We start from the raw sequence: 24,779 nt of genomic DNA, 5'->3' as shown, positions 1-24,779 counted from the left end.
TTAGGAGAGCCAAGTGGGAAACCCATCAGCTTAATTCAGTGTCTGTGCTAGAATTTGATGTAGTGAGGTAGATAGCTAATATCCATATTTTGTTTGGGGTATTCAGACATAAGGAAACCTACAGATCCTGAAGGCAGGGAAATAGAAGTGTGCCGGCTACTTTTAATAGAAATTTACATGTAATAAAACCATACACTTTCTTCTATATCTCCTCCTAATGGAGCAGTACTTAGAGAAATTTAATCAACATTTATACTAAATGGCAACTTTGGGGACATAATTTTGTCTCTACTCTTGCCTCCATTATCTCTGCCACCAAACAGAGAAATGGCTTATTCATTGTAATATCTCTAAGGCCTTAACACAGAGTTTGGCATGTGACTAAAATAAAAAAAAAAAGCTCAATATCTATCTACTGAATTTATCAGCATGTTTCTATTTGTGTAATATTTACAAAAATTTTAATGATTAGTTAATACTTAATAATTGTAATAATAAATAAATGACTAATTCCATCTCATACACTATACAGCATCACTCTTAGTGGGTTTGTCAGCGTAGACAAGTGGACTTACTCTGTGTTCTTCAGTTCCCTCATCTGCCTCTCACCTGTACCCTTTCTTCATTCTTTTACATTGAAGCAGCCTCCTTTCTCCTAGCTCCCAAAATATTTCCCCATTCTCCTTTCAGTCTCCTAATTTTCCTAAATGCTATATTAATTAGGCTCCCAGCTTCCATTTTACTAGATCAGGATCCTAATAATCATGAGCTAACTCCTTGTTTGTTGTTTTCATTTAGCAATTTGACTTGGAGGAAGATTGTATGTGTGTCTGTAAACTGCTTTATTCTGCATAATAATTGTAAATATTCTAAAATGGGGTGTATAGTAATTTCTTTAGCCAAAATCTTATAGACTTTTAGTTGTTGACAGTCTTTGTTATTTTAAATAGTGCTTTAAAGAAATGTCCTTGTTTATTTGTCCTTTTTGAATTGGCTAGATTGGGAAGCACATTTTTACTTTTGAAATGCCTTGCTACAATTGTGCTGCACTGTTTAAGAGCCATTTCTTTTGTCCTGTGAACTATCTTTCTATGTTTTTTTTTTTTTACTGGTTTCTTTTAGTCTGTTTTTTTCTATTATTTGTGACATATGTACCACAAATTTATAAACCTGAAACACAGATTTTAGAAACACAAAGATATGAAAATATAGCCTATGATTTTTCTGTAGCCACTTTAACTATTAGAAGTCTGTAGGGTCCCTTAATTAATTTAAGAGCCTAAAAGTTATGCTTAAACAAAGCTAATTAAAATTCCCTTGCAGTTGAACCAGTAATTAATATTTGTGAAGACTATCCTATTTATACTAAATGTGTAGTCACAGGTTGATGAACATAAGCCTGAAAGAAATATGTAACCAAACAATCATCAGGAACAAAACACAGCACACTTAAATATTTTGAAAATCTAGTAGTATTATCACAAAATAGAATTATTATTTTGGCACAGAAGAATTCACTTACATAATCCAACATCCCTAAGAAAGAAATGATTTCAAAGCAGTTTGAGAAAGTTTCAAGCACTCTTGAGATAGTCATTCTATATTTGAATTGTTTTGCTAAATATGCAGTTTTAGCATTGGGGAAATTTACTGAAAAAGCAGTTTACAGCACAGCAGTATCTGACTCAGCAACTCTTAACTTTCCTTTAGACAGGGCTGGCTTTGTGGGTGTGCGACCTGGGCCATCACACAGGCCCCCAGGCTCAGAGGTCTCCACTCTTGGTTTAATGCTTTATTGTTGTCTTGAAATTCTTAATCAATTTTGAACAAGAGGTCCCATATTTTCTTTTTCTACTCTCTACAGTCATGGAGAACCCGTTGATGAAGTTTCCTACTATAAAAGGAGTTTCAAATCCATGCAGTTCAGTGCTTCCATGGGCCAAACTAACTTCTTGAAGACCTTAATTCCACCTGCAACAAACATCAGTAAAGAGCTTTGCGATGCTATTGTTGCAGTAGTAGAACATGGAAGATGCATCTCTTCCACCATGTACATGTGTGCCCATGGGGGAGGCCACTGGGAGGTTGGAGTGCCTGAAGACCAGCTGTAACTCCTGTGCTCATCAGCTCATCATGTTCCACCTCCTGGAGACTTGCTCATTCTCACCACTGGCCACTCTTCTGCTTAGGTTTCTGTGATTTCTTCCTCTATCTTTTGGAAGTCTCAGAGTTACAATAAGTGAGTGAGTCAGTTTGTCCTTTGATTATTTAGGTTTTTGAGGTGATTTGATGATCATTTGTCCATCAGAGTCTGGCATCATTGTTAGCTTAGCTATCACTTATTTTGACATAAGGATCCTATATTGGATCTCACAGAAAAGAGAGCTTGGGGTTACTTAAGACCTAAGAATTTGGTTTACCCTAGGATCACTGGGTTCACCCAGATCCTAAAATAAAAGATTGTAAGTCTGTTACTAACCCGATCTTCCCTAATATATTGTAAATTCAGATGTGTGGGCCAGTCTGAGTCATTGCTTATTAGGATGGTTCTCACAGACTCATCACAAAAACTTGGTGGTGGATTGAACTTAGACTGACAGAGGACACAGATGGATGATACGTTGTGTGATAGGTTACAGTTCATATGTCATCTAAAGTCCATCCAGGGAGGGTAGGAAAGGCAGAGAAGATTATTTACAGAAATTATTTTAACTTACAGGGTAGGGTGTTGAGTATAAGAGGGAGGAGGGAGTGTGGCCCTGAAATGTGAAGCAAGTAGGTCCAGGGGATCCAGACCTGGGGCTAAGAGCCTCGTGGAAACAGAGGAAATACTGGGAGATGGAGTGTGGATAACATGATGATTCAATCTGCTGGACTTTTGGTAGCGTTTGTCTTAGTAAATTTAAATGTGGTTTCCGTCCTTCTTGGAGCATATTACCATAGAACAGTGGAAGGATCCAGAACCATAGAAAGGAGTGGAGGATAAATTAAATTTGTTACTATACAGAAGACTACGGGTGTGATATTCTGGGTGGTAAACAGAGATGTGTGTTTCTGCTGATGCCTTGGGAGAAATGTGAGGCATAGTGGGTCTTCCTGAGAGCCTTATGGGTGAAGGAAGATCATCTGCTTACACTGGACCAGGAGTTTCTTGGGCAACACTGTTCTTCCCGGAGATCCCAGTGGTCATGGTATGTCATGACTTGCTTTGTTGGGTGCACTGGAACACAGGGCCTGTGATAATCTTCCTTTTGATGGAAATATATTTCCATATATTTTGATGGAACTATGGTGTGGGTGGCTCAGGGTGAGGAAGGCCAGCCTGGAGGAGGAGGAGGCCAGGGCTGCCCTGGGAGAAGGGTGTTGTGGAGGCTGAGTTATGAGATGTGGAAGTGCTGCCTCTGCCTGTGGCTGCAGAGCCTTATAGAGTGACTATGCCCCTAAAATATGAAAAGTAGTCACGTCTTATTAAAATATTATCACTCAAAGACTTTTACTAAGGATCAAATTCTATAAACATTTCCTTTTATATTAAACATTTTCTTTTCTAATGTTTTATCACATTTCTATATACCTGGCTGGCTCTGATTTTTATATTCATACTATATTTTTTCTTTTTATCTTTATAGACTATCTCTTCTCATAATTTTTTTCTCATGTAAGGTGTGAGGGAGATAAACTCTGAATTTCATGTCTGAAAATATCCTTATTTTTCTCCACACAGTTGATCATAACACATTCATTTCCCCTCTCACCCCAGTCAAGGATCTGAAAGGTACTGCCCTTTTGTTTTGTAACCTTGAATTCTACTGATGGGAAGTTTCTAATAGTCAGATTTTCTTTATAGGCAGCATTTTCCCCCACTGACATCTTTTATTTTATTTTTATCTATGAGCTCATAACATTTCATCAGGATATTTTTAGCTGTGGGTTTTTTCATTAATTCTGGGCTCTTTCAGTCTGATGCTTTGGGTATCTCTTCAGCTTAGGGAAATTTAATTATATATTTTTATTTACTTTCTTATTTGCATTACCACTGTATCCTTCTGAAATTCAGCTTCTTAAAAGGCTGTTGGGACTTCCATATCTCACTTCCATGCCTCTTCATTTATATTCCTCCATTCTTTTTTTATTTTTATTTAATTCATTGTTAGACTTATTAATCTCTTTTTTTAGGTCACTAACATTGACTTTAATTTATTGAGTCCTTCCAATTATGTTTTGATTTGAGCCATAATATTTTAATCCCCATGGACTCTGTATTTTTCTCAGATTTTTTACTTTTCATGGCAATGAGTTCCTATTTTCTAAATGCCACATTCTTTCCAGCTAAATTTCCTGAAATAGCTCTATTTCTTTTTGGCTCAGTTGTGTTCTTTGTTTATACACTTGTACAATTTTTCCTAAAATTTCTGGTGATTTCTGGTTGTTGATTCATATATATGAATGAAAATGAGATTGCTTATTATAGATCGTTTTCTCTGTATTTGACTACATTCCCCTATCTGACCTCTTCCTTGACTGGGAAGGCTGGGTGAATTATTTGACGGCTTACTAAGCAGGCATCCTCTTACAATGCATCGGTGGAACACCCAACTGCCCAAATGAGGGCCTTGTTCTGGGGGTAAAATGCTTTCCTGTAAGCTCACTCACAGACATCTGTCCTCACTTTTCAGGAGATGTAGAGTCCAGTGTTATCTCAAGTTCTACTCTGCTACTTCTTGGAGTTTAAAACCATTCCTGGAGACTGTCTTGGGCAGGTGGCACAGGAAAAGAGTTCCCTGACCTCACTGTGTGGGTAAAACCCCAACTGTCAGCAGCACTGCTTGGGAGAGGGAGATGGGACCCCAACTAGCGTAATTGCTCGGGAATGCCATTCTTTTATGAATCACATCAAAGGCTTTCCCTTGCACTCTGGTTTTGTGCTTTATTTTTTTTTAAGATTTTATTTATTTATTCATGAGAGAGAGAGAGAGAGAGGCACAGGCACAGGCACAGGCAGAGGGAGAAGCAGGCTCCACGCAGGGAGCCTGATGCAGGATTTGATCCCGGGTCCTCAGGATCAGGCCCTGGACTGAAGGCGGTGCTAAACTGCTGAGCCACCTGGGCTGCCCTGGTTTTGTGCTTTATCTTAGATGTTCTCTCTAGCTTTCTTGGAAAGAAAAGAACTTAATTCCCATGTCTTCAGCTATAGTGTCTCTCCTGCTCTGATGTTACCCCACCTGCATCATTCTTCATGCTTCCAGAGTTTCTCAAACTTTCTAGTCCATTGATGGCACCCTTTTTTTGCTTTCTCCTGTGAATGTGTTTTCATTATTTAAATAGTATCTTTTATTTTATTTATTTTATTTTTTTAATTTTTTTTAAAATTTTTATTTATTTATGATAGTCACACAGAGAGAGAGAGAGAGATGGAGGGACACAGGCAGAAGGAGAAGCAGGCTCCATGCACCGGGAGCCCGATGTGGGATTCGATCCTGGGTCTCCAGGATCACGCCCCGGGCCAAAGGCAGGCGCCAAACCGCTGTGCCACCCAGGGATCCCGTATCTTTTATTTTAATAGGACTTTGGCGCATGAGGGAAGGGCTAGTCAATGTCAAAATGTATAAGAGCATTCTACTGTATTACATGAGAAGCTGACGTGTTTTAACTTGTCGCACAAATGTCACAAAACCACATGGCTTCCAAATAATACCTGTGGTCTGGATTTGGTGTTGAAGGAGAATATTTTTGGTCAGATAAAAGTATGTAAATGTACACAGCATATTTCATATGTAAAACAGTCTTGAAAACAGCTGTCAAGATTATTCATTGCCTTAGCAGAAAATGGATTTTACTGAATGATTGTGAATCTTTCTAAATCACCTTGTGGTTTACCAGCTGCAGTAAGCTCAGTTGGACTCCGAATGTTTGTTGAAACTGATTGCTGTTTATTGTTCATTAAGGAATTTTAGTCTAAAGCACATGATGTCTGTTTTTATCAAAACATATATAACTCAACAAAATCTTATATAGAGCAATATAAACAGTTTAACACATACCTTATGAATGGGAATATTAGGTGCCTGCAAATTAGAAATGTGTTACCAGCAATTACTGATGACATGAATATGCTCTTTTACTTTTCATAAACCATAGGGAATATATGATTGTCAGCATGCTGCTAAATTAATTTATATAAGAATGTCTGTGCCTAATGCCATGACTTTTGCTTTAATGTAGATATAGTATTTCGCACTAAATGCCTTGTCAATTAACTTTTTCTACATTGTGACTTGGCGTTATGCATAATAGGTATTATATTTCTTCTAAAACGAATCATAAATTCAAATATGTTTTATAATTTTGGATTTTAATAGTAGTAGTATAGCTAAGAAAGTATTTTAATAAAAAAGAAAGATTACTACTTAGCCATTTTAGACTTGCTGGATTTAAGAGAAATTTTATATATAGTCCTGTCTTTCAACTCCATGTTATCAGATTATATTGCCCACCACCAATGTTACTTTTATCTACAGACCCTTGGGTAGTCACACATATTCCTCAATAGTCTTAACTCCTAATCATTACCACTCTTTCTAATGCTACACATGTATTCATTCTTGACAATTTTCAGACATGTGTAAATGATCTTTCCCTCATCCTAGTGTCTTTAGTCAACTTTTAACCAATGATTTTTACCTGATTTCCATCTTCTACCACGCTTATTGCTATTACCAGTAACTGCAGACTCTGTAGTCTCACTTTCAAGCATCCTTCTCTCTGACTGTCTCCTTCTGTCTTTCACTGCCTCTAGTATTCTGACGCCAATATTTCTTTGACCCTATCTGGACATCCAGTGCATAGATCCTACCATGATTTCATTTTCCCTTACTTCCTTGATGTCTTGACTCTGTCTCCCACCCAGCTTAGATTCTGGGGTCCGTAGCTAGTCATAATTACTCCCTTGCATGTACCCTCAAGTGCTTTATATCTCTCTCAGTCCATCCCATTCAATTGGCAAAACCATAACCCTGCCTAAATAGAAACATTTACTTCTTTCATGTCTATACCTGTGTAGCTGAACATGGCTGGGAGGGAAACATGCAGTGACACTAACTTGTCTTGCTTTAAATTTGTGACCACAAACATCAAGTGGCAGTGATCACATTCATAGTCTAATTACTCTCATACACTCCTACTCACCATTTTAGATGTTTTCCTCTCCCCAAAACTTCTAGTCCTCATTTCCCATGCTCTTTTTCTGCTTTAGACCTTGTTTCCTACTTTCCTGGGATAATTGAAGCACACTGATCTGAAGAGAAAATCGACAGACGAACACTACCAGCTATAGAGCAGGGGTATCCTTCTCTTTTGTTCACTGACAATCTGCAACACACAATGCTGGTTTACAGTAGGTGCTTATTAAATATCTGCTGAACAAATAAATAGCATCATTGATATTCTAAAGGAAGCATTAAAATATTAACTTAAAAATTACTATGAGCACTATCTATCTCATTTGACTACTTCACAGCTCCTTTTATCAAATTGGAGCTCTTGGTTCTCTGCCCCTAAACCAATCCTTGCTTACTATTCTGTATCATAATGAGTGGCACTGACCACAGGTCAGTCATTTAAGCTCAGCACCTAGAAGATTCATTCCTCAGGCTGCTTTGACCCATCCACCCCAGATCAGCTCTACATTTGAAATTTGTCTAAAATCAGGCCACTGCTTGGGACCCTCACTGATGCTACCACAGCAAGTCGTCTAGTAGTCTCTGAACAGTTTTTCTGGATTCCCCTCTTGACCTAGTGGCCAGAGATCACCTTTTAGAAGGGTAGAGGTAAATCTGTCCTTCCTTAACAGCATTCATTGGCTTTCACTCCATTTAAAGTAGACTCTATGCTTTAGTGACAAGACTCTGCAAGGTCTGGCATCTGCCTACCTCTTCATATCACTCACTCTTCAGTGTCTGTTGGCATTGTTTCAGCTCTTCAGGATGTATCAAGCTCATTAATACCCAGGAGACTTTGCATTTACTTTCTCTTTGCCTGGAATGTCTGGTTCTAGTTTTACCTTCAAGTCTCAGATCAAATATCACCTCCTTAGAGAAGTTTTCTTTACCACCCTATGTAATTAATATATCTCACTTCCATTTTTCTCTAATGTATTATTCTGCCTTTTGTTTCATAGAGCTTTCCAGAATTTATATTTATTTTATTTATATGAGTGTTTATTATCTTACTTTCCCAAAGAATTTAAGCTCCCTAAGCCCTAGGACAAATTAGACTAATTTATTTGGAGACCAGAGATTACTATAAATATGTGATATGAAAGTGAAAGATGTATCGAGGGAACCTTTGCTATCTGTAGAGTCTAGAGCGTATTATTATAGAAGATGAAACTGCAGGTTGGGAACAGTTTTTATATATTTATGAACGCCATAATAGGAAGTATGTATGGGGTTTTTTTTGCAGGTAATACGCAGCTACAGAAGATTTTTGATAAAGCTATTGACATAATTTATTCATTTACTCATTCTTTCTTGTAGCAGATGTGCCAAAAACTACTCTTTGATCTTGGGAAACAAAGATGTCTAAGACATGTTTCTGAATTCTGCAGATAGCTGTACTGGTAGACATAGGATTTAATGCAGTGGGATGAGTGTTGTCTACAATTGTGTTCATAATGTTATTCAAATACTTCTTATGCCTAACCAACTGTGCTTGGGGCTGATCAGAGCTGTTGTTTTTTTTTTTTTTTTAAATTCTATGTGGTTCTTATTATGATAGTCACTTCTTTGAAGCTATATTTAGTAGGCATCTATAATAACACTTTCCCACCATTTCCTCTTCTTCTAATGAACTGCCATTTCCACCATCCATATGGCTATTAGAAAGGCTGTGATGTTCTTCATGAAAACCTAATCAATATGTCCACTCCATCTCTTCTCTGGGAATTTTTATATTTGTAATCCAGAGAGTCAAAGTTCATTTATATCTGTTGACCTGAGATAAAGGAGCTAAGTTAAGTTGGCTATGTATGGCCTAGAGGACAGTTGGTTCAGATGCTGCAATAATTGATTTCCAACATGTGGAGAAAGCCAAATGCAAAGAAAAAGAAAGTAAATGGAGAGAGACATATGATGAGCTTCAAGAGCTTGCCTCCAGTTGTTCCTGAAAGCCAGCATCTATCATTCTACTTCCTGTGGATTGGTTATTCAATTCATTCTGGAATTTGTAAGCCAATAAATCTGCATTTTCCTCCAAGCTAGAGGTTTGACTGAGCCATGCATTTTAGGGGGCAATATTATTTTTTTTCAGTTTTATTGAGATGTAAATGACATACAGCACTGTATAAGTTTAAGGGATATAGCATAATGACCTGACTTATGTATATTGTGAAGTGATTAACACAATAAATTCTCTTAACTACCTTACCTCACATAATTACAGAAATTCGTTTTTCTTGGTAATGAGACTTTTAGGATCTATTCTTTTAGTAAGTTTCAAATGTACTCTACAGCAATGTTAACTATAGTCATCATGTTGTACATTATATCCCTAGGACTTAGTTGTCTTCTAACTGGAAATTTGTAACATTTGACCACTTTTACCCAATTCCTCCACCCCAGGCCTCTGGTAATCATGCTACATGAAATAAGTCAGATAGAGAAAGATAATACTTTCTATACTGTATGGTCAATACTTCCATAAATACTATATGAACTTACATGTGGAATTTAAAACAAAAACCTCACAGATCAGATTTATGGCTACTAGAACCATACATTTAAAAATGTTAACCACAGAAAATTCTCCATCTATCTACTTTATACTTTACACAGAGGGATCTTCAAATATATGGTTTCATCTATCCTCTTAGCAGTAATATTAAGGAGAGTTGTTCCTTAGCATATGCTACAGCAAATGGTATCTACAGCTGCCAACTCTGCTCAAAATGGCTTCTCTATTTGTGCTGTTATATACATATGAAGTCTGGATTATGTTCAAAAGGCTTCTTATGGTGTGGACTTAGCAATTAATTGATAACCCTTAGGAAAGTCAGTTAAAAATTCTGTCTCAATTTCCTAATTCTAACAGGAGCAAAAGAATACTTGCTTCGTGAATTATTGTGGTGAGCATGAAAAGAAAGCATATCTTAAACTCCTGGACTGTGTGCCTTGCAGATGAATTGTTTTTTCATTCTTAACCAGGCTGTATGATTGGAGGGTGGTATTTTAAACTTTGGGTTCTTATTAGGAAGATGTTAAGATTACAAATAATTTTTAAACAACTCCCCTGGCTGGTTAAAAATGAGTTCATTTATGACATTTTCTGTGTATAATTGTTGAACCATTCTCATTTATGGCACATCTGACCCTTTTCTCATCTTTATTTCTGACCACAGTAATCACCACCTAGCAATATGTTATATAATTTGTATATTTATTTTATTCATTACTTCTTCCTTTCACTATAATGTAAACTCCCTGAGAACAGAGATTTTTGTCTGTTTTGTTCACTTCTGTATTCCAAATATCTCCAAAAGAGACTGGCATATATCAAGTGATCAGTAAATATTTATTGAATAAATGAATGAGTGAATATTTTAGAATAATGTTATGACTGTTGCTTGTGTTTATTTGTTAATATCAATTTTAAAAAGTTATTTATATACTTTCATCTTTTGTGGTCTTTAAGTATTATATTATTGCTTTCCCCAGAGCTGACATCTTAAGACATGGGAGAAGGGAAGGATGGAGGAAAGATTTAGATACCATATGGGAGCAGTTCCACTCTTGATAAAAATGGCTCATAGTTTTTAGCAACTGCTATTAAAACGACTGTTCATATAAAAAGACTTAGTATACATGTTAATTTCTGAGATCCTTTTGGAGATCCCAACTGCCATTCTTTTAATTAAAATAATTCTAATTAGAGTTTTAAAAATTAATAGACTATTATTATTTTTTAAAGATTTTATTTGGGGTGCCTGAATGGCACAGTTGGTTAAGCATCTGCCTTCAGCTGAGGTCATGATCCCAGGGTTCTGGGATGGAATCCCACATTGAGCTTCTTGTTTCATGGGGAGCCTGCTTCTGCCTCTGCCTCTCACTCTCTTTCTCTCATAAAAAAAAATAAATAAAATCCCCCCAAAATAAAAAGATTTTATTTATTTATTTATGAGACAGCAGGAAGACGGGAAGGGAGGGACAAAGGGAGAAGCCAACTCCCTGCTGAGCAGGGACCCTGAAATCATAACCTGAGCCAATCAGGTATCCCAATAGATTATTATTTTTAAATAATTTCATTAATAGAGTAAAAAAGTACCTGATTTCTTAGAGCATTTATAAGTTTTTAGAAAATTTTAATAGTACAGAGAGATCCCATATACTTTTTTTTCAAATTAAACTTTAAGCTTACTTTTGAGTCTCTTTGGAACCCAGTGTCTCTCAATAAGATACTGATTAAATAAACTTTATACATCCTGTGGAATATTACACAGATGACTTTTTTCCATGTGTTGATATGAAAAGTATCTAAAAGATATGCTATTAAATGAAAGAGTGAGATATGTAAAATATATTACTTTTATGTGAGAGGAAGGAATAAGAACATATGTTGTTCTTGAACATATTTTTATAAATAATACTGAAAGAGTTTAGTAATGATGTACTAGATAATTTGGACCAAGCATTCAACTAAGGATACCTGGAATAATTGGTCAAAATATAGAAAACATCTTTATGAGAGCCTCAAAAAACCTAACAAATTAATGAAAGATGACTGGGCCATGATCAAGGAGAAGATGAAAATTCAGGGTGTAAGCCATGTGTTTGGGGCTACTTTTGCCCTGAGAGAATCGGTCCTTTCTAAGAGGCTACTAAAAGATTGACCACGAAACCCCAACAGAAGCCATTGTACAACTGAGGCACCTGTGTGCAGTTTGATCTGCCAGCAGTGGCATCACCAAAGCACTAGGCCATTCTAGTCCCTTGGACACAATTAGAAAACTAGTGGATTGTCTGATGTTCCCACAGTGGCAGTGGCAAAGCTGACCCAGGCCTGGCTCTACAAGTTGTCACACCAGCAGGCAGTTCAATTTACCCGCGGTCCTATTCACCTGCTTTCTACCTAATGGCACAAGAAGAACAAGGGCAAGAGACTTCTGGCCTACCCCTGACTGTGATCACCCATTGATAACAATCAGCTAACAAATTTTTAGTTTCTATTGATTCCAACACCAGGGATTGAGCAGGAGTTCCACAGCCCTAGAAGAACAAAGCAGACTAAAATAAACATTGCAAGGGCTCTAAACACTAAGCTATCTTTTAAACAAAAGTCCACAAAAGTAGGGCAGAACTCACATGCTTAACCTAAACAGTGTGACTGCATGTTAAATGATAAGATATCAGTAAATAGGATCAAAAGAGTTTCCTAACATATTAAACAGAATGTCCTAGAGACATATATATATAATTATATATAAAATCACTTTCAAACCTAGTACCAAGAAAACCACAATTTGAACGAGGAAAGACTAGTCAACTGAAGCTAATATCAAAAAGAACTGGGTGTTGGAACTACCAGACAAGGATTTTTTTTTGAGAGATTTATTGAGAAATAATCGACATACACCACTGTATAATTTAAGGCATACAGCTTGATGGTTTGATTTATAGATGTTGTGAAATGGTTACCACAAGAGATTGAGCTAACATCCATTTTCTCATATAGATCTAAAAAAGAAGGAAAAAAACATTCTCCTTGTGATGAGAACTCATAGGATTTATTCTCCTAACAACTTTTGTATATATCATAACGCAGTATTAGATGATGATGATTACATCATCATGTTGTACATTACATTCATAGTACTTATTTATCTTCTAACTGGAAGTTTGTACCTTTGGACAGCCTTTTTAATAATTTCCCTTTCCCCCACCCTCTACCTCTACTAATCACAATCTGATCTCCTTTTCTGTAAGTTCCTTTTTCTTTTGTAAGATTCCACATATAAGTGAGATAATACAGTATTTGTCTTTCTCTGACTTATTTCACTTAGTATAGTGTCTTCAAGTCCCATTTATGTTGTTGCAGATGGTAGGATTTCTATGTTCTCATGACTGAATGCTACTCTATTCTATATATATATATATACATACCACAACTTGTTTATCCATTCATCCATTGATGGACACTTAGGTTGTTTCCATTGTCTTAGCTATTATAAATAATAGTGCTATGAACATGGGGTTGCAGATATCTTTTCAAGCTAATGTTTTCATATCCTTTGGATATTTATGCAAAAGTGGAATTGTTGGATCAAATGGTAATTCCATTTTTAATTTTTTGAGGTCCTCCATACTGTTTCCCATAGCAGCTGTACCAATTTATATCCCACCAACTGTGCACAAGGGTTTGCTTTTCTCCACATCTGTACCAGCAGTTGTTATCTCTTGTCTTTTTGTTGATGGCCATTCTAACAGACATGTGATGATATCTCACTGTGGTTTTAATTTGCATTTCCCTAATGGCTGGCGTTGTTGAGCATCTCTTGATGTACCTATTGCCTTTTGTGTATCTTCTTTAGAGAAATGTTTACTCAAGTCCTTTGCCCATTTTTCAACTGATTGGTTGATTTTTTTCCATTGAGTTGTATGAGCTCTTTCTGTATTTTGAATGTTAACCCCTTATCAGGTATACAGTTTGCAAATATTTTTTCCCATTCTTTATGTTTTCATTTTACTTTGTTAATGGTTTTCTTTGCTGTATGAAAGCCTTTTGTTTGATGTATTCCCATTTGTTTATTTTTGATTTTGTTACTTGTGTGGTTTAGGTGTCACATCCAAACTATTGTTTCCAAGACCCATGTCAAGGAGTTTTACTCCTTTGTTTTCTAGGAGTTTTATCATCTCAGGTCTCATATATAAGTCTTTAATCCATTTTGAGTTAATTTTTGGGAATGGTATAAGTTATGGGCTCAGTTTTATGCTTTCATATGAATGTTGAATTATCCTAGCACCATTTATTGAAAAGAGTTGTTATTTTTTTCCATTGACTATTTTTAGCTCCCTTGTCAAGAGACAAGGATTTTAAAGCAGTTGTCATAAAAATGATCTAAGAACTACAGGAGTGGTGTTAGCAAAATAGATAAATAAGATATCCTCCACTCAGATCCCCTTCTCAACAGCAATAGTTTGACATTCATCCACAGACAAAAGTGGCTTTTAAGGAGATTTGTGATTCTGGTAGGAGATTGTGAAATTTTGATGTGGTCCAAAACCAAGGAGAACCATTTTGTGAAGCACGCTCAAATCCAGGCAGCTGACTCACCAATCCTGATCCCAGTTACAGACCTACAAATAGCTAGGTACCCTCCTGGTATTCACAACAACCCCATTTGGCCTTAACCCTGTCATCAGTGCCATACACCAAGGAACCTAGGAAGAGTGATGCCTACCTGTGCATTGGGTAATAGGCATACAGACTTCAGTCTTGGCTATAGATGATGAAGTGGCCCGTAAGCCAGCTGCAGCTTCTCTCTGCAATGGTCCAGGAGCTCCTGGAAATAAGCCTATTAAACTGAGTCAGACTGTAGATTTTAGAAGAGCTCTGTAACTGGGCTCCAGTCCATTTCACCTGCACACTGTGAATAATCCTCTGGCACAGGGACCTAGCAAGAGCTACTTTTGTCTTGCCCTCCAAGATCCTGAAAGGGCCCTATATTTGGCTCCACTCCCTTCCTAGCCATAATTTGCCAGATGTCCAGTTGGCACAGGGATCAGGCAGGAGTCACTAATGTCTGTGGCTCAGAAGATCCTGAAATGGGCCTATTATCAACTCTAGTCGCTCCAACTGTGGTCAGGGAGCAATTAACCATGTCATGGAACCTAGCAGGAGACATATCTATCTGTGCCTTCAGAATTGGATATGAACACCTTAGTCTTAGCTGTGGGACCTGAAGCAGTCCTGGAGCTTGGTTCTAGTGTCTTACAGTCATGATCTAGGGTCATCCTTCTATATAGGGACCCTTCCAGTGACCCAGAGTACTGCGATGGGTCTGATAGGACACAGCTATCCATGCATCTGGTAATAGGCCCACTATCTGAAGATTCAACTGAATAACCTGATCCAGACCTTTTCCACAGCACCATCCTATGAGGGAGATACAGGAAGCAGTCTCATTCACCCAGGGACCAGACAAGATCCATGTCTATCTCAGCTCCTGATAATAAGTCCACTGATGTGGACCACACTACAGCCCCAGAGACAGCTTTAAACCAGCTGTAACCCTGAAATTCTGGAAGTAAACTTATCAGTCCGGGGAACTGATAGAAGAAGGTTTTCACCTGCCAAAACCAGTCTTTACAGACTGGAAGAGGTGTTTGCTCCTTCAGATACACAGATACCAATGCAAGGCCACATGGATTGTGAAGAATTAGGTAGATAGGACACAACCAAAGAAAACCAATAAAGCTCCAATAACGTACCCCAGTGAAATGGAGATCTATGATTTGCCTAAAAATTCAAAATAATTATCTTAAAGAAACTCAATGAAAATGTAAAAGAACACACATAAACAACTAAAAAAAGTCAGGAAAATAATGCATGAACAATATGAGAAGTTCAATAAAAAGGAGCCATAAAAAAGAATAAGACAGACATCCTGAAGATGAAAAATACAGTGACAGAATTGAAAACAAAAAGAAGAAAGAATGAAAAGGAGTTAAGAAAGCCTACGTGAATTATAGGACACCAAAAAGTGAATAAATATTCACATGGAGAAAAGGGAGGAAAGCTTATTATAAGAAATAATAGCTGAAAACTTTCCAAATCATGGGAAAGATCAGGCCACTCGGGTACAGGAATCTCAAAGGACCCTAAGGAAAATTCCAAAGCAGATTACTTTGAGACATATTATAATCAAAATGTTAAAAATCAAACACAAGAGAACTTTGAAAGCTCAAGAGATAAATGGCTCATCACATACAAGTGAACACCCATAAGGCTATCAGCAAATGTCTCTATAGAAATTTTGCAAGCCAAGAGAGAAGGGATCAATGTATCTGTAGTGCTAAAGGGAAAACAAACAAACAAACAAACAAACCAGGCTGCCAAGGTAGAGTACTATGTCTGATAAAGCTATCCTTCAGAAATGGAGAGATACAGACATTTCTAGACAAAAGCTAAGGGAGTTCATTACCATTAGACCAATGTTACAAGAAATGCTAAAGGGAGCTCCTCAAGCTGAAGTAAAAAGATGCTAAGTAACAACATGAAACAAATAAAAATATAAAACCCATTGGTAAAAGTAAATATGTAGTCAAATCCAGAATGCCCTAAAATAATAATGGTAGTGTGAAAATCAATTTTAACTTGAGCATAATTGTTAAAAACAATATTAAAAATAACTATAGCTATAATAATTTGTAAATGGATGCACAGTATAAAAAGGTGTAAAGTGTGACATCAATAACATAAAATGTGGGGGAACATTTCTACTTCAGTAGAAATGTAGACTTTTTCCCTGAATTGTAGGGTGTTTTTTTTTTTTTTTAAACACAATTGAAGGTTGCTTGTTATATCTTAAAGTAGACTGTTATGTCTATAAGATATTTATCTATAGAGAAAGGAGTTAAAGTATATTGCTACATAAATTACAAAGGAAAACAAGAGAAGAAAAAAAGGACTAAAGGAACAACAAAAAGAAAATGATAACAAAATGGTAATAATGAATCCTAACCTCTACCTATAATTACTTCAAATTTAAATGGAATAAATATTCCAATTAAAAGACTGAATGGATTAAAAACAAGATCCAACAATATGCTGCCTATCAAAGAATCACTTTAGGGCAGCCCCGGTGGCGCAGCGGTTTAGTGCTGCCTGGAGCCTAGGGTGTGATCCTGGAGAGCCTGGATTGAGTCCCACGTCAGGCTCTCTGCGTGGTGCCTGCTTCTCCCTCTGCCTGTGTCTCTGCCCCCCCCCCCCCCCCCGTGTCTCTATGAATTGAAAAAAAAAAATCTTAAAAAAAAATAAAGAATCACTTTAGTTTTAAGAACACATATAGGCTGAAAGTGAAGGGATGATAAATGGCTACATTAAGAAAATAGAAAAATCTTAAACAACCTAAGTTTACACTACAAGAATTAGGGGGGAAAAACAAACTAAACCCCAAGTTAGCAGAGAAGATAAAAAAGATTAGAGCAGAGATAAATTAGAGACTAGGAAGACAATAGAAAAAAAAAACAATGAGTCAAGAGCTGGGTTTTTGAAAAGATAAACACAGATGACAAACCTTTAGCTAGACTATCCAAGAGGAGGGCAGCCCTGGTGGCTCAGCAGTTTAGCGCCGCCTTCAGTCCAGGGCGTGATCCTGGGATCCCAGGATCTAGTCCCACGTTGGGCTCCCTGCATGGAGCCTGCTTCTCCCTCTGCCCCTCTCTCACTCACTCACTCTCTCTCTCTCTCTCCCCCCCTCTTTCTCTCATGAATAAATAAATAAAATCTTAAAAAAAAGACTATCCAAGGGGAAAAGAGAGAGAGGACTCAAAAGAATTATAAATGAAAGAGATGCTGGTGATTTTTAGTGAACATTTAAAGAATTAATGCAATTCTTCTCAAACTCTTCCAAAAAACTGAAGAGGAGAGAACACTCCCAAACTCATTTTACAAGACCAGCATTACCCTTTTACCAATCCAGATAAGAACACTTTTTATGGACACTTGGGTGGCTCAGTGGTTAAGCCTTTGGCTCAGGTTGTGATCCCAGGGTTCTGGGATCGAGTTCTGCTTTGGGCTCCCCACTGGAGGCCTGCTTTTTCCCCTCTGCCTACGTCTCTGGCTCTCTGTGTCTCTCATAGAGGATGAATGGAATCTTAAAAAGAAAAAAAAAAGAGCGAGAGAGAGAGAGAACACTTTTTATTTTTTTTTTTATTTTTTATTTTTTTAAATTTTTTTTATTTATTTATGATAGTCACAGAGAGAGAGAGAGAGGCAGAGACATAGGCAGAGGGAGAAGCAGGCTCCATGCACCAGGAGCCCGATGTGGGATTTGATCCCGGGTCTCCAGGATCGCGCCCTGGGCCAAAGGCAGGCGCCAAACCACTGCGCCACCCAGGGATCCCAGAACACTTTTTATAAACAAAGAAAACCACAGGCCAATATCCTTGATCAGTATAGATGCAAAAATTATCAACAAGTTCCTAGCAAACAGAATTGAACAGCACATTGAAAAGATTATGAACCATGATCAAGTTGGATTTATCTCTGAGTTGTGAGGATTGTTTAACATATGCAGATCAATAAACATGATATGCAGTATTAACAGAATGAAGGAAAAAAATCACTTGAGCCTCTCAATAGAGGCAGGGAAAGAAAGCATTTGACAAAACTCAACACTCTTTCATGATAAAAACTTTCAACACATTAGGTGTAGAAGGAACATACAATAAAAAAAAGTCCATATATGACAAGTCCAAAGCTAACATTATACTTAATAGTGAAAAGCTAAGTGCTTTTCCTCTAAAATCACAAACAAGACAAGGGTGGATGCTCTTATCACTCCTATTCAATACAGTACCGAAAGTCCTAGCTAGAACAGTTAGTCAAGAAAAAGAAATAAAAGTCATCCAAATAAGAAAGAAAGAAGTAAAATTGTCTCTATTTGAAGATGACATGATGTTATGTATCCTAAAGACTCCACCAAAAAACTGTTGGAATCAATAAACTAATTCACTAAAGTTCTGGGATACAAATCAGTTTATACAAAAATCAGTTGCATTCCTTAAAAAATATTTTATTGATTTATTCATAAGAGACACACAGAGAGAGGCAAAGACATAGGCAGAGGGAGAAGCAGGCTCCCTGTGGGGAGCCCAATGTGAGACTCGATCCCAGGATCCCAGTATCATACCCCGAGCCAAAAGCAGGCGCTCAACCAGTGAGCCACCCAGGTGCCCCTCAGTTGCATTCCTAAACACTAACAATGAACTATCTGAAAAAGAAATAAAGGAAAGAATCTTCTTTATAATGCATCAAAAGTAAAATATATTAGGAATAACTTAACCAAGCAGGTGAAAGATCTCTACACTGAAAACTATAAGATTTTGATGAAAGAAATTTAAGAAGACAGAAAATGGAAATATGTCCTATGTTCATGGATTAGAAGAATTAATATTGTTAAAATGTCTACACTGCTCAAAGCCTCAATAGATTTGATGCAGTCAATTCCTATCAAAATTCCAGGGATCCCTGGGTCGCTCAGCGGTTCAGCGCCTGCCTTTGGCCCAGGGTATGATCCTGGGGTCCCGGGATCGAGTCCTGCGTCGGGCTCCCGGCATGGAGCCTGCTTCTCCCTCTGCCTGTGTCTCTGCCTCTCTCTCCCTCTCCCTCTCTCTCTATCATGAATAAATAAATTAAAAAATATTTTTAAAAAAATTCCAATGTCAGTTTTCACAGAAGTAGAAAAAAACCCCAATTTGTATAAAACCATAACAAATCCCCAATAGATAAAGCAATCTTGACTAAGAAGAATGAAGCTGTAGGTTCACAATTCCTGATTTCATATTATACTATAAAGCTATAGAAATCAAAACAGGTACTGGCATGAAAGCAGACATGTAAATCAATGGAATAGAATAGAGTGCATAAAAATAAACCCATGCGTATATGGTTAAGTAATATTTGATAAGGAGTGAAGAACACTCAGGGGGAAATGATAGTCTTTTCAATGAAGTATAGGAAAAACTGGTTATTCCCATGGAGAAGAATAAAATTGTATCATTGTCGCCACCACTTATACAATTTAACTTGAAATGGATTGAAGATTTCATTTTAAGGTTTGAAGTTGTACAATCCTACAAGAAAACATAAGGGAAAAACTCCTTAACATCAGTCTTGGCAACAATTTTTGTGTATAAAATCAAAGCATAAGCAATAGAAGCAAAAATAAAAAAAGTTGGGTATACTTTAAAAAAGCTCTGCATGGCCAAAGAAATAACAAAATGAAAAGGCAGCTTATAGACTGGGAAAAAAATGTTTGCAAACCATATAACTGATAGTTAATATCCAAAATATAAGGAACTGATTCAACTCAATGGCAAAAACAAGTATTATGGTTAAAAATGGAGAGGTAACCTGAACAGACATTTTTATAAAAAAAAAACAAAAACAAAAACAAACAGATGTACAGATGGACAAAGGGTACGTGAAAAGATGTTCAGTGTTACTAATCATCAGGGAAATGCAAATGAAAACCACAATAAGGTATTACCTCACACCTGCTAGAATGGCTATTGTCAAAACATAAGAGAGATAATAAGTATTGGTAAGATGTGAAGAAAAGGAAGCCCTTTTACACTGCTGGTGGGAAGTAAACTGGCACAGCCACTATGCAATTAAAACAACAATGGGATATCACTATAAACTATAAGAATAATTAAAATTACTTATTTAATGCTGGTGTAAAGGTAAAATTGAATACTCTAAAAATGGCTTAGCAGTTCCTTTTAAAACTATAGTGGTCTTAAAAAAAAAAACAAACCTATAGTGGTCTTAGTATTACAACCCAGCAGTAGCAATCTTAGGAATTTATCCCGGAGAGATGAAAACATATGTTCATACAAAAGGCTATGCATACATGTTCGTAGTAACATTCATAATACTAAAAACCTGGAACTGACCAAATGTCCTTCACCACTTATTGATAGTTATTAATGAATGGTTAAATACATCATAGTACATCCACATCATAGAATAACACTCAGCAATAAAAAAGAATAAGCTCTTGTTTATTGTTGTGCTAATCAACATAACTTGAATGATTCTCAAGGAAATTATGCTGAGTGTAAAAGTTAATTTCAAAAGGATATATATTTGGGCAGCCCAGATGGCTCAGCGGTTTAGCACCGCCTTCAGCCCGGGGTGTGATCCTGGAGACACGAGATCGAGTCCCGTGTTGGGCCCCCTGCATGGAGCCTGCTTCTCCCTCTGCCTGTGTCTCTGCCTCTCTCTTTCTCTCTCTGTCTCTCATGAATAAATAAATAAAATCTTTTTTAAAAAAAGAACAAAAGGATATATATTTTATGATCCTTGATATATAATAACCTTGTTAAATACCATGATAATAGAAATGGAGAATAGAATAGTGGTTGCCAGGCATGGATCAGGGGAGTAGGTGGGCATCACTAGAAAGTGATAGCAGGAGGGAGTATTGTGATAATGGTGCAGTTAAGTATCTACACACATGGTAAGATTGCAGAGTTGCGTGTGTGTGCACATGCACATTGCATGTAAACTGGTGAATGTAAATAAGTTCTACAGATTGTACCAATGTCAATTTCCTAGTTTTGATATTGTAGTATATAATTTTGCATGAAGCAAGCTGGGTGAAGTGTCCATGAGACTTTTTGTACATATCTTTGCAACTTCCTGTGAATTTATAGTTATTTCTTTTATTTATTTATTTTTTTTATTGGAGTTCAATTTGCCCACATATAGCATAACACCCAGTGCTCATCCCATCAAGTGCCCCCCTCAGTGCCCATCACCCAGTCACCCCCACTCCCCGCCCACCTCCCTTTCTACCACCCCTTGTTTGTTTCCCAGAGTTAGGAGTCTCTCATATTCTGTCTCCCTTTCTGATATTTCCCACTCATTTTCTCTCCTTTCCCCTTTATTCCCTTTCACTATTTTTTATATTCCCCAAATGAATGAGACCATATAATGTTTGTCCTTCTCCGACTGACTTACTTCACTCAGCATAATACCCTCCAGTTCCATCCATGTTGAAGCAAATGGTGGGTATTTTTCATTTCTAATAGCTGAGTAATATTCCATTGTATACATAGACCACATCTTCTTTATCCATTCATCTTTCGATGGACACCGAGGCTCCTTCCACAGTTTGGCTATTGTGGCCATTGCTGCTATAAACATCGGGGTGCAGGTGTCCTGGTGTTTCACTGCATCTGTATCTTTGGGGTAAATCCCCAGCAGTGCAATTGCTGGGTCATAGGGCAGGTCTATTTTTAACTCTTTGAGGAACCTCCACACAGTTTTCCAGAGTGGCTGCACGAGTTCACATTCCCACCAACAGTGCAAGAGGGTTCCCCTTTCTCCACATCCTCTCCAACATTTGTGGTTTCCTGCCTTGTTAATTTTCCGCATTCTCACTGGTGTGAGGTGGTATCTCATTGTGGTTTTGATTTGTATTTCCCTGATGGCAAGTGATGCAGAGCATTTTCTCATGTGCATGTTGGCCATGTCTATGTCTTCCTCTGTGAGATTTCTGTTCATGTCTTTTGCCCATTTCATGATTGGATTGTTTGTTTCTTTGGTGTTGAGTTTAATAAGTTCTTTATAGATCTTGGAAACTAGCCCTTTATCTGATATGTCATTTGCAAATATCTTCTCCCATTCTGTAGGTTGTCTTTTAGTTTTCTTGACTGTTTCTTTTGCTGTGCAAAAGCTTATCTTGATGAAGTCCCAATAGTTCATTTTTGCTTTTGTTTCTCTTGCCTTCATGGATGTATCTTGCAAGAAGTTACTCTGGCCAAGTTAAAAAAGGGTGTTGCCAAAAAAAAAAAAAAAAAAAGGGTGTTGCCTGTGTTCTCCTCTAGGATTTTGATGGAATCTTATCTCACATTTAGATCTTTCATCCATTTTGAGTTTATCTTTGTGTATGGTGTAAGAGAATGTTCTAGTTTCATTCTTCTGCATGTGGATGTCCAATTTTTCCAGCTATTTATTGAAGAGACTGTCTTTTTTTCCAGTGGATAGTCTTTCCTCCTTTATCAAATATTAGTTGACCATAAAGTCGAAGGTCCACTTCTGGATTCTCTATTCTGTTCCATTGATCTATGTGTCTGTTTTTGTGCCAGTACCATACTATCTTGATGACCACAGCTTTGTAGTACAACCTGAAATCTGGCATTGTGATGCCCCTAGCTATGGTTTTCTTTTTTCTCTTTCTTTCTTTCTTTCTTTCTTTCTTTCTTTCTTTCTTTCTTTCTTTCTTTCTTTCTTTCTTTCTTTCTTTTCTTTCTTTCTTTTCTTTCTTTCTTTCTTTCTTTCTCTCTCTCTCTTTCTTCTTTCTTTTCTTTTCTTTCTTTCTTTCTTTCTTTCTTTCTTTCTTTCTTTCTTCTTTCTTTCTTTCTTTCTTTTTTGATTTTATTTGAGAGAAAGCACATGAGCAGGGAGAGGAGCAGAGAGCGGGAGACGTGCTGACTCCCCATCAAGACCTGAGCCAAAGGCAGACGCTTAGCAGACAGAAGCACACAGGCGTCCCCTAGCCACACTTTAAATACTGCATTCTCAAGGGTCATTTCTATCACTGCAGAAAGTTCTATCAGACAGTGCTATGTGAGATCTGTCAGGAGGGGGAATTCAGTACTTCACAAATCAGGACACAACAGCAGCTCAACTGAAAGGTCTCACATTTATTACTGAACCAACCTACTGGTATAGAGGCATAGTAACAGAGAAAATCATTCCCTTGATAAGACATGTCTATTGGCCCGGTAGGAAGGATGTTTCTATATTGACAGGATAGGAACATGTGATCTCCATGCAGCTTAAATATGTGTGCCAATTATGTTTGCTATTTCATGATGTGCAATGCTTCCTCATAGACCCAGCTTGGTTCTTCTCCAGTGCCTCCTCTTGGAGTTGTACCTGATTTTATTACCAGTTTTCATCCGAATCCACTGGGGAATAGGACGATTCTGCTTTTATTTCTTGGCCAGGAATCGCTTAATTCTGAAAGTCTTGTGAGAAGACATGGCGATCACAGTCAACCACACGCAACCAGGATGGCGGCGGAAAGGAGAGCTATGGTTTTCTTTTTTAATATTCCCCTGGCTATTCGGGGTCTTTTCTGATTCCACACAAATCTTAAGATGATTTGTTTTAACTCTGTGAAGAAAGTCCATGGTATTTTGATAGGGATTGCATTAAATGTGTAAATTGCCCTGGATAGCATTAACATTTTCACAAAATTAATTCTTCAAATCCTTGAGCATGGAATATTTTTCCATCTCTTTGTAGAACAGATTAACAAAACCAGGAGTTGGTTCTTTGAAAGAATTAGTAAGATAGATAAACCATTAGCCAACCTTATTGAAAAGAAGAGAGAAAAGACTCAAATTAATAAAATCATGAATGAGAAAGGAGAGATCACCACCAACACCAAGGAAATACAAACGATTTTAAAAACATATTCTGAGAAGCTATACGCCAATAAATTAGGCAATCTAGAAGAAATGGACGCATTTCTGGAAAACCACAAACTACCAAAACTGGAACAGGAAGAAATAGAAAACCTAAACTGGCCAATAACCAGGGAGGAAATTGAATCAGTCATCAAAAACCTCCCAAAACACAAGAGTCCAGGACCAGATGGATTCCCAGAGGAATTCTATCACACATTTAAAGAAGAAACCATACCTATTCTATTAAAGCTGTTTGGAAAAATAGTTATTTCAAAATAAACTTTCTTAGAAAACTGCGCATAAATAAAAAAATAGAAAATATTAAAAACATCGTTAGGAAAATTCCGATTTTTCTTTAAAGAAATGTGGCTGAATTCTCAAAAATAATAATGGAATGGAAAGAAAATAATCCCAGTACATAGTGAGATAGAGTGAAAATATCTTCAGGTCTATAAAAAAGGTTGATATACAAAACAAAACACAGAATTTGTCACTATTAAAATAAAAGGTATTCCTTATACTGCTGAGAATGATCCCAGATGGATGGTTGGAGATGAAAGAAGAAATAGAACAATAAGA

The 24,779-nt window shown here is 37.1% G+C and overlaps 1 protein-coding gene and 1 pseudogene across 1 annotated transcript in view; one reads left to right on the top strand and one right to left on the bottom strand.

Moving 5' to 3' along the window:
- C28H8orf34 (chromosome 28 C8orf34 homolog) overlaps positions 1-24,779 on the top strand; it is a 382,999-nt gene that overhangs the window by 49,811 nt on the left and 308,409 nt on the right.
- On the bottom strand, positions 23,317-23,771 carry LOC140619984 (large ribosomal subunit protein eL39-like; annotated as a pseudogene).

This window comes from Canis lupus, chromosome 28 (genome assembly GCF_048164855.1).
Source record: "Canis lupus baileyi chromosome 28, mCanLup2.hap1, whole genome shotgun sequence".
Taxonomy (NCBI): Eukaryota; Metazoa; Chordata; class Mammalia; order Carnivora; family Canidae; genus Canis; species Canis lupus.
The sequence above is the reverse complement of the archived record's forward strand: the minus strand, read 5'-3'. Positions and strand labels throughout refer to the sequence as shown.